The sequence below is a fragment of the Pinus tabuliformis genome, chromosome X, assembly GCF_031772625.1.
Source record: "Pinus tabuliformis cultivar Carrire ecotype Pingquan chromosome X, CPIR1, whole genome shotgun sequence".
NCBI classification, from domain to species: domain Eukaryota; kingdom Viridiplantae; phylum Streptophyta; class Pinopsida; order Pinales; family Pinaceae; genus Pinus; species Pinus tabuliformis.
Window position 1 is genome coordinate 1023241655 of NC_142308.1, and position 12147 is coordinate 1023253801.

Here is a 12147-nt window from a genome sequence, read left to right on the forward strand (position 1 = left end):
ATCCCTCCACATGTAATTACTCCTACTTGTCGATGATCTGCGTGCACTTAGCAACTATCATTTTCAAGTTCTACCCCCTTTTCTCCAATCACTTTGGAATAAGATAACGACAATATTCGGTAGCATGATCCAACTCTTTAAAATAGGTACATGGCATGCAGGGATTAGGGAAATCTCATGTAATGTGTCCTAATTTTCTATAGTTATAACAAATTATCGGGTCCCTGCCTCATCTAAATCCTTCTCACATCCTTCTATACCTCTACTTTGAAATCCTTATCCTCTTCCTTGTATCCCTTGATCTCTTCCTTGATTATATGCTCTGGGTGTGTTATAGATCGACATTACAACATCATATCCTTCTACATCCTGTACCCTATATGCATCAGTAACGAATTCTCTCATTAAATCTAATGTGCCAAAAATATGAATTTTGTGCCCTATCGAAGTTTACAAAAGTCACAAATTTTTTTTTTGACCAAACTTTGATACTTCTACATCATAGGAAAAGGTATTGGTATATGCCCCCAAACTCTACAAACCTCACACCATAGTCCCCTACCTTACGTAATTGGATTTGTAGCTCTTATAGGCATGTACATTGCCACAGTTGGGCATTCATTCCTATTGTTATCACAAAATCAAGCACTGAAGGCTGCTAATCAGTCAGACTCTGTGTAACTATTTCAAACCAGACTTTTGACTAAGGCTTAGCCTCCTTAGCCTGAGAGGGCTCTCTCAAAGGGTTATTGATTTTTAATATTGATGAGATGGCTAACTCTTGCAAAGTAAATTTAACATATAAATTGGCTGGACAGACCTTACAAAGATTTCCATTGGGCTTATGGAGTTAATCATCATTTCAGCAAACTATAAAACCACTCATTCATAGAAGTCAGGGCATGTAATGTTTAAACACTCAAGACACCTCTCAAATAAACCTCAACTTACAAATACACACAGGAAATCAGAGCAGAAGAGTGGATTCTGAGTGATTGTGTATCTATAAAGCTATAAAACATAAAGGATAAAACAAAACCACATATATCTTGAGCATCTGAAACAATGTATGAATCCTGAGAAGAAAAAGCAGTCATTTGTATTACTGAAAACAAGTTCTTACATAAGCCAAAATAAACTCTGTTTCTCAAAAACATCCAACCCCCATTACATCAAAGTTTTTTCTATATATAGAGATACACCCTTAACTAATTTGAGCTTCCTCCTCCAGCATGAGGGGAGCTCGATGACTGCTACTAATTACCCCTATCTACCATTTAACTAACTCATTAAATACATTGAGTGCTGAGCTGTAATTACAAAGAGTCCTAACTAAACTAAAACTCTGATTCTATTCTCCTCGTAGCATGATTCTTTCTTGATCCTTGACACCTGTCTCCTTTTAGTTTGGCCGAGATAGCTGAGAGAAGGATGCAATGAACAAGCTAGCTTTGGATACTGAATGCGCTAATGGTTCATTAATCATAAGGATAAGACCCTTGTTTTTCCGGTCCTTGTCTCCCACCATTCTTCAAAAATTAAGCAGCATGTTCCCAGCTCTTTAATACCCCAAGAATAAAGGGCATCACCCTGTTCCTAATATGCTGGAGGCTTCTCTGATGAACAGGTGTGCCAATCAAAACTTCTCGTATGCAGCTCCCTCAAAACCCTAATCACCGAGAATAAAGTGGCTTTATAACCAGGAATCTTAAACTTAGGTTAAAAGACTTCACCTTTTGTTAAAGGTACACCTGGCATATGTTGAATGGCTGTAGCAACTTCCTTTGATCCCTTTCATGTCACTGAGGTGTTCCCTTTGCAAATTTCTGACTCTTCCATCAAACTGTTTGCCTGCGTTTAAAAACAACACCTACAGCAGTTTCGCAGTTTCGTAGCGCGCTGCGAAACTGCGAAACTGTTTTTAAATAATTTCAATTTCCTCTGAGATTTTAACTGCTCTGCCACTTGATTGCAAAACTCCTGAACACCAATAGGACTGTAACTTTCACTGCTGGTATGCTTAGTACAGGTGCATGGATATTCTTCATGTACTGCACCAATCTCTGTCACAATACTTGGAGCTGGATTATCTGAGACTTCTCAACAAGAGCCTCAGTTCTCTAGTTTTGAAGCAATAATCCTTAAACACCATATCTGACATGTCCTGATTGTTGATACCATACCCTTGGATTTATCCTTGAGATCTTTGAACTTCACATTCCGCATATTCTCAAATGAGAAAACATATACTGAGATTAAAGTAATGAAATCAAGTTCACACAAAGACAGCAAATAAGATCAGTATCAGAATCGTTTGGGCAGAATATTAGTCTTTTGTGAGCAATCAATAACTGTAGAACTGTGCATGTATTGACTCCAGAAGAATCTGTAGTTGGAAGGATCATGAAGTGATCAATTGGGGCTTCAGGTGCAGTAGTCAGCCATCGTTGTACAACACTTCCATTGAATAAAACATCAAACCAACATGCTAGGTTATGAACTCGAGTGCCCGCAGATGCAGTAAAGTTCAAGGGAATATCAATTTCATACCACTCTTCTTCCTTGACCTTTGTAAAGTCAATTGTGTGAGAGATAGGAGGGGCCACAAGCAATCTTGGGTCAAGATCATCTGCAACAGGCTGGGAGAAATAGCCCTGAAACGCAGAACCATGCAATGGTGTCAAGTCAACATCATAGTAATTTTGTTGTTGCCAAAACAGAGCCTTATTTGCAATTTCAACATATAGATACTCATCACTAAAAGGAGCCATATGTATCCTGCCTATAGTGGGAAACATTTTTCCAGTAGGACCAAGGAACCTGTCCCTCGCAATCACATATGTTTCTAGCATTCTTTCATTGAGTAATAATGTTCCCTTGGGCTCTGATATTAGAATATCTGCTTTCTCTGGCAAAATCAACCTCTTCAATTTTTCCCCTTGATCACTGGTATATGCTGACCGAAAGATAATATACCCGCACCAAATTCAGATCAATCTGACACTATGCACTTAATAACCAAGAATTCCACTGTAAATGCTTGCATATTTTCTCTCCCAAGAAAATGAACTACATCAGTCCAAAACCTTACAGTTGAGCCACTTGAATTATTAACTTGATGAGAATCTGTAATATCAACATCTGCATTTTATCAACCCCGCACATATGGCATGAATAATGTGATAGAAGGATCAGGATCATCCTGCATGATTTCTGCAGCACGATGAAATTCCTCTTTGAGCACACGTATACTGTGCTTGTCAACAACACGGCCCAAATCATGAGAAATCTCGAAGGGGTCTTCTATGCAAATAAGATGTCGCTCATTTCCAATACACCTCGTCCAATCCTTTTCATTCTTACTAAGAAACCCTCCAGTGCGTACTGATATCACAGAATTGGCATAATCATGACGAAAAGCCCAGTAGTGAAAGAAAACTGATAGCAATTGACCAAGGGTTTCCTTGTTTCCAGCACCATAGTTTTTCAGTTTCTCAACTTGATCGTAGTAAGCACATTCAATCTCACCGATCACAACTTGGTATGTTGCTTCCATTTCCTGTAAGCAAGGAAGAATCGGGGGTCTGCGCTGTTGTAGAACGTGTATGCACATAAGCACATACGCATAGCTAGATAGAGTGCCCTGATATGTCTCATTGATCTGCCGACCTTTTGCCCAATGCTTTACCATGAATGCAAGTTGCTGTAAACGGACATCTATTTGTGCATAATCATAGAGAAGCTTTGTATTTACGACCGCCAGGATATTATTAGGTCGGAGAGCATGGCCTCCATTAATTTCCCGAGGAAGCCTGTAACGAAGTAGTTGTTCCTCAGAGGTTATCGTTGCAGTGATTTTCATCCTTATTGCATTTGCACCTTCTGTAGTTTTCGACAGAAGATCAAGAACTCCAATTATACCTTTGCCAACACCTTGAACAAAACCCTCCACACCAGATGATCTGGCACCTTCAAGTGGCTTTGTTACAATACCTGTAACTCCGCGAAATAGTCCTTTGCAAAAGCCCCTTTGATGCCAACAGAGCCTGCACGTGTCAAGACTGACATGTAAGACCTTACACATGCTATTCCCGTAAAATTCTTGCAGAAAATATGACAGCTGGTGTGAGATGTGCTATGGATCAGCATGAATTCCCCATTTCGTAGCGCAGCCAGTGCAAAACATGAATTATGCGCTACGAAATCACTTAAAACATGCTGCGCTGCGAAACTGATAGAAAGGATTTATGTGCCTTTGAAAAACAATCGAACTGATGTGAAAAATTTAAAACTTTTTCTTGAGTGATAACACCTATGATGGCCTTCCTTCTTGCATATAGTACACCAAAATTATTTGCACTTTTTCTTACCTTTTTCTAGGTCTGCCAATTGTATTGTTAAGGTTCATAATTGTGATTATACCTACACCATCCCTATGGTGTTTTCACTATTGGCAAGAGATGCTTCCAAATTCATTACAGTTTCCAAAGTCTCAGACTGCGAATTAACAAACTTCTTCTAGGTTGATGGGATGTGTATATGTGGCAATAGTCCTATAATAAACCATTCACTATGTTTCACATTTAGAATTGTAATTGATAACCGATCCAACAAAACTTTAAACCTCTAATCAAAATGCGATACTATCTCTCCAACATGTTGTTTAATCTCCTTAATCTTTGTGATACATTGGGATTTTGATTTTGGTTTTTGGAACTCTTTAGCAATCCCTGCCTGATTTCTCCTAATGATCTACCTTGTCCTCCTGGTGCAGTAGCCTTATATTTCATCTAACATGTTAGCACATGGTCAATAAATGTGGTATCCAATTTCAAAACTTTCATTGGTTCGTCCTGGAACTACTTGACAATCCATACTTCTCTACAAATAAGAAAATGTTGCTTCGGATCTTCTGACCTAGAGCCATGAAAGATTGACATTCACATAGTTGAATCAATATCTATCATGATGCTTGTGTAATTATGCTTTGTGATACTTTTGACTGATCCAATGGTACCATTGGGTCCTGTCTTACTACTTCAACTATCTTGACTACCTTTACTATATCCTTACTCTCTTCACTAACTGAAACTAGTTGCAAAAAATTAATGGGTGATCTTACTTCTTGGCTTGGGGACACATGTAGGTATGGCCTGAGTATGGTCACTTGGAGACACTAATTCTTCTCATTCTAAGTTGAGCTGAGGGTTTCTTACTTATACTTTCCTTTTTCACTATGTAATCTTTCATTATCCTCTAGGCGTGACACTCCATCGAGTAGATGATCAACACTGGTATCTTCTTCCCAATCACCAAATTCCTAATATTTTCTACTATGTTTCCTTCTTGTTCCTTCTTTGATCTTTCTCATTTTTGTTCTTCCTGTCATAGGCTCTGAAACAGATCTCTCTCTTACTTCACTATTGCGTTGAAATATCACTCCACTGTGCAATAGTTTTCTAACTTCTTCCATTGTGCTTTCTTCCCTTGCTAATGTACGTGCTCTAACTCTCGTTGTAGCTCTGTGCTTCTATCTCTCTGATGCCTTGGCATCTTCATTCCATCTGATATTTTACTCATTTTACTATATCCCTCACCTTGATTCCATCAAGCCATCCACTGGCCAGCCAATAGTCTCCCCATTGCGCACAAAGAAATTTAGTCGTTGATGGTATCAAAGTCGAGCAAAATCACTCCTTTGTAGCACAATATCATCTGTATCCAGCTAAATAATTCCTTTGAAAAATTCCCTATTGGATACACTATATGATTGAGTGCCTTATATCACAAATTCAACAATGTAACCCGCCAATATACTAGTTAGCCATAAATCTACTGCGTGTGAGAACTTGTTGCTTATAAGATTTACTCTTCATATTAGATCAAAATTCCGATTATGCAGTACCACAAGGGGCTAATTTTTGACTTCTTCTGATAGTATTTTCAACCATTCGACCAAAGAAATCAAGTACTTAGGGAAGAAAATTCATGGAAATATTTAAAAATGTACCTTTGTAACCATTTCACAGGGGTTGATTCACGGTCTTCTAGTCTATCCCATGAAAAAATTATGTTCCTTTGTCTGTACCCACTATTATATTTCCTTCTTAGTCAACCTCCACATCCCCTTCAATCACAAATCTCGGTCCCAAAAATAGAACCATTTATTGGCACATAGAAGGAAGACATGGGTTTAGAGTGAATTATCCAACAAAACCCCTCAAACATCAGCTGTTTCGACATCACCTGCGAGTAGATGAAGTCTCACCTGAGGCATCTATGAGGGATTGTAGGAATCTGGATAGTCTTATCGTGATGAAGGAGGATTATACACATCATTATTTTTTATTCAACACCTTAGTCATTCAGAAGAGAAAAATTAGGTATACAACTATTTTCACATTAAATCCATTATATTCAACAAAACCATAAGCTAAGAAATAAACAATTTACCACATCATGCATAAACATAGCAATTAAGCTAAAACACATATTTTATTATTACTATGAAGTCTTCATTAAATTCCAACTAGTGTGGCTCACCAACTGAATAGATCAAATGTTACAACACAAAATAAAAGAATTATAATTCCTCATTAGAACACACTCACACACACACACACATATACACAATTCTATATTTTACATCGCGACTTTATCTATTTATAGATCTAGCTAAATAATGATATCAATAATTTTCCTAGCATTCCTTTGAAAAAATCTCTATCTGATACACTATGTGATTGAGTGCCTTCTATCACAAATTCAACAATGTAACCCTCCAATATACTAATTAGCCATAAATCTACTGCGTGTGAGAACTTGTTGCTTATAAAATTTACTCTTCATATTAGATCAGAATTCTGACTATGCAGTACCACAGGGGGCTAATTTTTTACTTCCTCTGATAGCTTTTGGAACCAATTGGTCAAAGAAATCAAGTACTTAGCAAAGAAAATTTCATGGAAATATTTAAAAATGTACCTTTGTAACCATTCCTCAGGGGTTGATTCACCGTCTTCTAGTCTATCCCACAAAAAAATTATGTTCCTTCGTCTGTACCCACTACTATATTTCCTTCTTAGTCAACCTCTGCATCCCCTTCAATCACAAATCTCGGTCCCGAAAATAGAACCATTTATTGGCACACAGAAGGAAGACCTGGGTTTAGACTGAATTATCCAACAAAACCCCTCAAACATCAACCGTTTCGGCATCACCTGCGAGTAGATGAAGTCTCACTTGAGGCATCTATGAGGGATTGCAGGAACCTGGATAGTCCTACCATGACGAAGGAGGATTATACACATCATTAGTTTTTATTCAACATCTTAGTCATTTAGAAGAGAAAAATTAGGTGTACGCCTATTTTTCACATTAAATCCATTATATTCAACAAAACCATAAGCTAAGAAATAAACAGTTTACCACATCATGCATAGACATAGAAATTAAGCTAAAACAAATATTTTATTATCACTATGAAGTCTTCATTAAATTCCAACTGTTGTGGCTTACCGACCGAATAGATCAAATTTTACAACACAAAATAAAAGAATTATAATCCCTCATTAAAACGCGCCCACACACACACACACATATACACAATTCTATCTTTTACATCACAACTCTATCTATTTATAGATCTATACTTGGGCACAAAGCTCACAAACAACCTATTTTTACGATGGGTGGTAAATATTACCTGGGCTAAAACCCTAGAACCTAATCCTAACGACTTTTCCCATTTTTATGCAATTTGTGGGCCAACCCTTAATCGACCTTACTGCATGACATCCTTCCATGTGGTGCTCCTCTGTGCAAATCCCAAAACATTTCCTAAAACACTGATCCAATAGGTGGATGTCAAAGGTGATGCTCAATATCACCCCATGCAACATTTTTTTGTTTTTGTTTTTTATTTTTGATTTTTTTTAAGGTTATTTTTTGGTTTGTTTTTTAAATGTTGGTTTATCAAATTTTTTAATATATATATATATATATATAAAATTTCTTTTCATTGTATTTTTTAAATATATTATCTAATTTAAATTTATTTAATATAACGTTTTAATTATTATTTATTATTATAAATTTAATGTATTTTAATTCTTTTTGTTTTTTAATTTTTTAAATTTGTTATCTCTATATATATATATATATATATATATATAATTTCTTCTCATTGTGTTTGTGTTTTTTTTAATATATGTTCTAATTTTAATTTATTTAATATAACTTTTTAATTATAATTTCTTCTTCTTCTTATTATTATGAATTTAATGTATCTTATTTTTTTTCCTTCTATTTTTTTAAATTTGTTTTTTATTTTTTGGAAAAGGTGTTGTTTTTAATATTTATTTATAATTTTCTTTGGAAAAAGTTAAAACTTTTGTTTTTTATAAAAAAATTAAAAATTTGTATTATGCTTTTTTTTTTGGGTCTTTTTTATGATTTTGTTTACACCGGTGATGATTTTCTAAACCATAGATAAAAAAATGGTTGCAATTTTAATGCCTCATTGAGAAAGGGCTCAAGTTGTCTTAGGCTAATCTTTCAAATGAGCTATAACACTACAAAGGAAATGCCTTCTAGCGGAGGTTTGTGCATAAGCCCCTATAAAAATAGCCTAAAAATTTGTTTATGGCGGAAGTCACTGGCAGAGGGGGGCAGACGAATGTTTTAGAGGATATTTTTTTACATTGCATCTACAATATACAAATACACTAGTGCTTTACTATCCATATAAGCACTAGTGCCAAATAGAACATGGTGCACCGTGACATATTTATTTTTATAAGATAAAAAAACACAGTGCATTAAATAACAAAACACACCAGTGCTTGAATAATCAATAGCACTAGAAAAACATTAACTTTTAAAAATTGTTGGTGCTATATACACTCGTAGCACTGGTGCCCTTCTTGTAGTAAAAGGCCCCAGTGCATACCTAGAAGGAGCATTGCTATAGTTTTTAATTTAAAAAAAGAATGCGGTGTTGTATTCTAATGAAGCACTGGTGTTGTTCATGTATTAAAATGCCCCAATGCATATTCTAAAGAGCACCGCTAGGTGGTTTTTAATTTAAGAAAATTTGGTGCTATAGTCCAAAAATTCACTAGTGCGGTGTTGGGAAAAATACTGAGAGGGGAGGTGAATCAATATTTTAAAAAATAACAATAATTTTTCCTTTCTGAAATGTATACGTGACTTTACTAAACCCAACTAGGGTATATACTTGACTGTCGTAACATAAACTAGCATATGCCAAGTAAACTTTGTAAAATAGCTAATTCTTTATCTATTAAACTTTGAACCAGAATGTAAGAGATTTATTAGGCATTTTATAAAAAGTAAATAGGTGCAGTAAGAACATAATAAAGCATCACACATAAAACACACATGAACACTAGGATTTAAGGTGGAAATCCAATGTGGGAGAAAACCACCGTTGTTGTCGTCTCAGTCTTCAAAACTAAGTATTACTATAAAAAACTGCTTACATTCTTGTACTAGTGCAGACTCATACTAGTGTGTAGGAACCCACCTGTTGAAGGCTACAACCTTCACTCGTTTTCCGGCTACTACTGGAAGGGAGCTCCAACCCTCTAATCTGATCGCCAACTACTACTGGTAGGAATCTTCGACTTCCTCATTGAAGGCTCCAACCCTTAGCAACATCCATGGACCACGTTTCATCAAAGTTTAAGACTAGATCCAATATCAACACTTATGCTCAATCATCACTGTAAAATAATCATCAATATTTGACACAATCAATCGCTGAAACCCAAAAAACTGATACATAATCAAAACTTAGCCAATCAACTGGAGCAGTCAGATCACTGTAACTAATACACAGAACTGAACTTAGAATGTTGCATTAACACACAGAATCAACTACAACCATGATCATTCATTTGCCAAAATGTATATGCTACTTCACTTAAGGCAACCTGCATGCATACGTGCTTTTCTAGAGAGAAACCCACGTAGAGATATTAATATACTAAAAACTGAAAATTTGACCACTGCAATTTCTGAAAGGAACACTGAATCACACTCAAATCTACTGCAACACTCTAAACCAATCACAAGACTGTCTCTGATCTTCAAACATAATCATCTAGTAACATTAACATTCATCAATCAATTAATACCCAAATTCAACTTCATCATTCAATCAGATCTACTTCAGACATTATCACTCAACCCGGGTCAACATGAGGACATCATTGATAGGCAACAGAGAAACATCAACACTGATAATGTTGATCAGTCATTTATGAACATAAATCTCCTTACTTTATATATGCGACTTTGCAAAAGTGAACCCGTGTGTATACATGCTTTTCCTGAAACCAACCCGCGTATAGATTTGCAAATTTTGGCCTAAAATTGTGCAGGTCTTCAGAGCTTCAAAAAGACCCAGCTCATAATAATCAAAGATAAAAACATGTGTCAATACTTAGATCCAATCAATCCTTGAATAGATCATACAATGAACAGTCATTTCAGGTCTCATGATCCTGATCCATCATTATATCCATCGGTGCATAATTTTTTCAGATCAACGTGATTATTATGGCCCTTACAATGCAAATATACTTCAGATTGAAGTATTCATAAAAAAATCTTTCTCTTGCACACTTAGACCTTTGGTCTTCACTTATTTATATAGTTTAGCCTTCATCCAATACCATGGGTCAAAACAACATTAGTGCCGGTGGTAATCTTTGTCAGGATCAATATTCTTTGTCGCGCTCATTACTATGGGAAAATACCATGGTAAGGACCCCTGGTATGTAGAATACCATGGTACAAAAACCATACGCTACTTTTCTTTAGTGAACTCGCGTGCATATGCAACTTGGCTTAACAGAACCCGTGTAGAGTCCTTGAACTTCCAATTTCATCATTCTTCTGAACTGATTCCTCTGAATTGTCATGCATACTGTTGTATTCATTCTGTCACTTTTGAGCTGACCTGTGAATTCTGTTATAAGTGAGTTGCCATCAAGGATAACACATGTATCATAATGCCAACATGCGGTACATGTATTAGAACACCCTTATGTGTCTTAAAAAAAGCAATGCTATAAGTTATTTAATTAAAAGAAAAAATAGTGCTCTTGGATATCTAACACACCGGTCTGGTTATAATAACACACCGGAGGAGGGTTAAATAAAAAAAAACCTCTCGACTGTAAATTTAATTTTTACCATCTATAGTGATGGAGAGCTCTGAAGCACCGATGCTACTCTTGCCTCATGCAAGTGCCTTGACGTCAATGCTTCTCTTACTCACCATCATTCCATACCGTGCTCACTACATGCCTTTTTTATTTTCTCAAAACGTGGTGAAATTTGTTTTTCTCAATTACATGTCAACAATGCCTCCCCAACGAGCTAATGTCCAGGTAATGTCTTTGTTTCTCTCTAATTTAATTTTTTAGCTTACTAAAATTGCAAATTAGCTCAAAAAATCATTGAAAAAAAAATCCTGTGCGGTGTGCTCGATAGTTTTGGCTCACTCTGATAACAGTGCACCTTGTAAATTTACAAGGTTGATCGCCATTCGGTGCGTGAACCTAATGCACTATTATTTTTGCAGTGCATTTCATAAATGAAAATGCACCAGGAAAAAATATAAATTGTATGTCGATGCATACATTTTTAGGTTATGCCTGATGCATTTATATTTACCAAATGTATCGCAAAAATAATATTAAAAAATATAGCTTGGTGTGTTTGATAACGTGAATGTTCTGTACCAGTGCCAAAAGGTTATATGTGTGCAATAATGTATAAGTTCAAGACACACTGCAATGAAAATTTAAATATGTGAACCAACATCGGTACATCATATGTATGTGTGCACTGTATCCGATGTAGTTTTTTTTATAGTGCACTGCAACCGGTGCATTACTATTTTTTGGGTGCACCTGGGATTTTTTTTTTAATTGAAAGTTAAGTTTCCATATTTATAAATACATTTTTCATTTAATAAAAAAAGTTATTTTATGTATGATGATGATGTATTTTATATGTCAATCATGTGATATAGATGCCAATAGAGGGAGCAACAATAAAATCAAGAGCGAATGGAGAACCAATACAATGTCATCCGACCATGGGAAGTCCACG

General features: G+C 35.8%; 2 pseudogenes; both read right to left on the reverse strand.

The window, feature by feature from the left end:
- Positions 1-2255: 2255 nt before the first annotated feature.
- LOC149143221 (putative histone-arginine methyltransferase CARM1 pseudogene) lies at positions 2256-2771 on the reverse strand (annotated as a pseudogene).
- A 223-nt stretch (positions 2772-2994) lies between these two features.
- LOC149143222 (UTP:RNA uridylyltransferase 1 pseudogene) lies at positions 2995-3766 on the reverse strand (annotated as a pseudogene).
- Between the last annotated feature and the right edge of the window lie 8381 nt (positions 3767-12147).